We start from the raw sequence: 4333 nt of genomic DNA, 5'->3' as shown, positions 1-4333 counted from the left end.
CATCTCAGCTTTATTTTATATTAAAATTACTTAATGCAGAACATGCCATTTCCTTATTACTTTAATTGCAAACAGTCTATTGGTGTGTGATATTCTAGTAAGATTTTAGAGCCTTTTGATGTTTAGAGATAGCCAAGTTCAGTAAACTGTACAATAAGAACAAAAATGTCTCTTAAAGTCAGGTCCTTTAAAGATTTCAATGGATAGGTAAATAATGTCAAGTGTAATTATGTCCGTTCACTATCAGATAACATTTCATAGTCTGTTATTTTCATTCATTCACTCAATTTTCCAGCCATAATGAATGGATGCACTTTATATGACCAACCCTGTGAGAGCAATAAAGATGTGTTAAGACTGCTCCTGCCCTCAAAGTCTTACAAGAGAGGAAGCAGTGATCAAACTTAAAAATAGTGTGGTGGGTTGAAGCTGTATGTTCTCCAGAAAAACAATTTCTTCAATTTAATCCATTGTTGTTGGTGTGGACCCATTATAAAAAGGACCTTTTTGTGAGGCTATTTCAGTTAAAGTGTGACCCACATCAATCAGGATGGACCTTAATCTTCTTACTGCAGTCATTTATAAATGGAATGAATTTAGAGAATGAGAGAGAAAGTCACAGACAGAGCAGCCAGAAGCCAAAATCAATGGAAGAGAGGGACCAGTAGATTCTACCATGTGTCTTGCCATGTGATAAGCTAAGGAACAAGTGTTGCTGTCAGCCAGCCCCATAATCCCATGGTCTTGAGGAGAAAGCACTGCATTGATGATGCCTTGATTTGGACATTTGCTCGGCCTCAAAACTGTATGTTAATAAAACCCCATCATTTAGGCCAATCTACTTCATGGTATTTACTTAAGTAGTATAAAAAACTAAAATTAATGGTAAAAATCAACATTTGAATAGTGATTTAGATCCTTCAAAGCTTGGACTCTTGTGATCCCATGAGAGTGTGGTAGAATATTGGTGGATGTTTTTGTTCATAATATGAAAGTGTGGTAGAGGATGTTGAGTCTTTTCAAAGTCTCTGCTAGTATGTTATCAAAGTTGGGACATGAACCCTATGGTCTTGGGTTTTTGCTGCCTCTCTGCCAAAGGAGGAATAACACATACAAAGTGTTCCTTTCAGTCATATTTTCTCATCAGTCATATTTTCTGGCTGTAGAGATCCAAGTTGACTTCTTGGAGTTGGATAACACCGGGGCTTCCTAAATGGCAAATGCAGTGTCTAATCCATGACCTCACATTCACTGTGAGGACATTCTTTTGCTGAAGAGCTTACCAAGACAGCCTTCATGTCCTGGATTCTCAGACTATAGATGAAAGGATTTAGCATTGGTGTCACTGCCACATACATCACAGTTATCACTGCATCTTTCAGGCTGTAACTGGCCAGAGGGCGAAAATACATGACCATCACTGTCCCATAATACAAAGAAACAACAGTGAGGTGGGAGCCACAGGTGGAGAAGGCTTTGAGCACGCCTTTGGTGGATGGAACCTGTAAGACGGTGGAGAAGACCAGAATGTAGGATATAATGATGCATATTAATGGCATGGAGAAAGCACTAGCTCCTGTGTACAAGACTTTCACATTAAGGTGGATGTCAGAGCAGGACAACTTGAGCAAAGCTTTAATGTCACAGTAAAAATTGACCACTTCCTGGTTGTTGCAGAAGGACAGACTGGCTGTGAGTAGAGTGTGTGGCAGGGAATTGGCCATTCCGATCACCCAAGGCCCAACAATAAGCAGGAAACAAGACCTCGGGTTCATAATTGTTGCGTACTGAAGAGGGCGGCTGATGGCCACAACACGATCATATGCCATCACAGGTAAGATGTAGCTGTCACTGTTAGGCAAGAAAAGCATGAAACACATCTGTGTTATGCATCCCCTAAAGGCGATGGCTCTGCTGCCAAAGAGATGGTTTGTGAGCATGTTAGGGACGGTTACAGATGAGAAAAAGATATCAACCAAGGAGAGGTTGTCAAGGAAAAAGTACATAGCTTTGTGAAGACGAACATTAGAGTGAATGGCCCAGATGATGAGCAGGTTTCCCATCAGTGTGATGGGGTAGATGAACAGGAAGAGGGCAAAGAAGAAATCTTCCTATGCCTGCTGACTGCTAATTCCCAGGAGGATGAAATACAAGGTAGTGGACTGGTTTTCTTTCCTCATGGCTCCTTCAGCATGAAAAGGGAGGAGAATCCAGAACTATTAGTGAAGTTGCCGTCATGATTTCCTTATCCATCACCTTTAATTCCAGGGATCAGCATTTACTAAATCCAGGCAGAGACAATATATGGGGAATAAATCCCCATCGGTCAGTGGGACTGTCAGATACCCTTGGACATTCAAGTGTAGAAATGAGCATCCTGTACATCAGAGCTGGCCATTATCTGATTTTCCAGCACCACCACGCAAAACACTCAGATTTTGAGCACTAAATGAATAATTATGTTTTCTTATTTCATGTGCTACACATTTTATTAGGCATCATGGAAAAATAAAAAATATATGATTAGTACTGTTTATTCATCAATGTATTCAACCTATAAAGACACATCTAACTCTCAAGTACCTTATAGCCTAATGCTGAAGCCAGAATCACACTCAGATCTTATACAAGATAAGGTAAGTACAGCATTCAGATTCTTTGACCAAACACTTCTGTGCCTAGGCTGTGTCAGTATAGAGAACAGTCCGGACAATTAGGAATTGTTTCACTGACCAAACTCAGATCAAACCAGAGCCCAAGAGATAACAGGTGTCTATACTGGCATTGGGAGATTGTAAATCCATAATAATTCACTTTATTTAGGTAACCGTAAAACCAGAACATGAACATCCTTCCCGTGTGTCCCATTTCTAAAGACTCTCACCATCTCCTTTGATATTCTTTATCTCTTAATTACAAAACTTTCCTCTTTGATCACCTGTTCCCATTCCTCATTATTTCTTTTGGTGACTTCTTTAACTCTACTGTGACTTCTTCCACTGGCTTGCCAATGACTCTCAGGTCTTTGTCTTTAGGCTGGATTTGTCTTTCCCATATTTCCTAGTTCCGTCATCCTGCCACCATGTACCTTGAAGCCCCTTATTCTACATTCAACAATGCAAGTTTTTTCTGCAAGGGAAAACTATGTATTTTTTTATTTTCAACTCCTTCAGAAGAATTACTGTGCAATTTTTTTCATTGTAAGCACCATGGAGTTTTTAAAATAAATAACTTTTTGGGAAGCTGATGTGGCTCAATGGATAGAGAGTCTGCCTATCATATCGGAGGTTCAGGGTTCAAACCCAGGGCCTCCTGGCCCGTGTGGTGAGCTGGCCCATGCACAGTGCTGCCACACGCAAGGAGTGCCCTGCCATGCAGTGTCCCCCACGTCGGGGGGACATGCCACATGCAAAGAGTGTGCCCCACGAGGAGAACTGCCCTGAGTGAATAAAAGCAGTCTGCCCAGCAGAGGCACTGCACAAACGGAGAGCTGACATAGCAAGATGATGCAACAAAAAAGAGACACAGATTCCCTGTGATGCTGACAAGAATGCAAATGGACACAGAAGACAGAGAGAGCAGACAACCGGGGGGGGAGGTGATGGTGGGGAGAAAAAATAAAAAATAAATCTTAAAAAAAGAAAACTTTTAAAAGAAAATTTGCAAATTTACAGAAAAATCATGCAGAAAATACAGAGTAAGCTAAGACGTTTGCACTCAATGTTAACTAAGGTGTATTTCTTGGGTTCCCTGCATGTGAGATACTCACCAGCACATTCACCCAGTTTATCCCTCACTTCTGGTTCTGACGTTGTTCATTTTTCATTTAAAAGAAAGCTTTTATAATTCAACATTCTATTTCTTTCTCAATGACCAATATCCTTTTCTACCTGAAATATTAACTCCTTGACTACAGGTTCCTTTCTTTTTGATTCATCTTGTAATCTCAGTCCATACTAATTGTGGCAGAGACTAAAAGCTGCTCACTCAAATGCAGGTTGTCCTCTCTCTGGACACTTTGTTACACTGCCTTTCCCAGGCACCCTTGCAGTGAGGTGTGATCATGTGACTGAGTTCTAGTCAGTTCATTGAAGTGGTTCAGTTCTGGGCTTCCTCAATTCTCGCTTTCTTTTTCTTAACCTGGATGAAAATTACAAGGAGTCACAGGTGGAATAAGCCTTTGTCTCAGTTTATTCCATTTTTGGGCATCATCTAACACCAAGAATACCTATTTGAGACTGCCACATAGGAGAGAAGTTAAACTTTAATTTTATTATTTATTTATTTTTCATATTAATAAATGATGCCCCTTCAAGATATTTCCATATATGTA

The 4333-nt window shown here is 40.2% G+C and overlaps 1 pseudogene; it reads right to left on the bottom strand.

Moving 5' to 3' along the window:
* Positions 1-1248: 1248 nt before the first annotated feature.
* Positions 1249-2180, bottom strand: LOC131275127 (olfactory receptor 1A1-like; annotated as a pseudogene).
* Positions 2181-4333: the final 2153 nt, after the last annotated feature.

Source organism: Dasypus novemcinctus, chromosome 21 (genome assembly GCF_030445035.2).
Source record: "Dasypus novemcinctus isolate mDasNov1 chromosome 21, mDasNov1.1.hap2, whole genome shotgun sequence".
NCBI lineage: Eukaryota > Metazoa > Chordata > Mammalia > Cingulata > Dasypodidae > Dasypus > Dasypus novemcinctus.
This window is presented reverse-complemented; position numbering and strand designations above follow the sequence as displayed.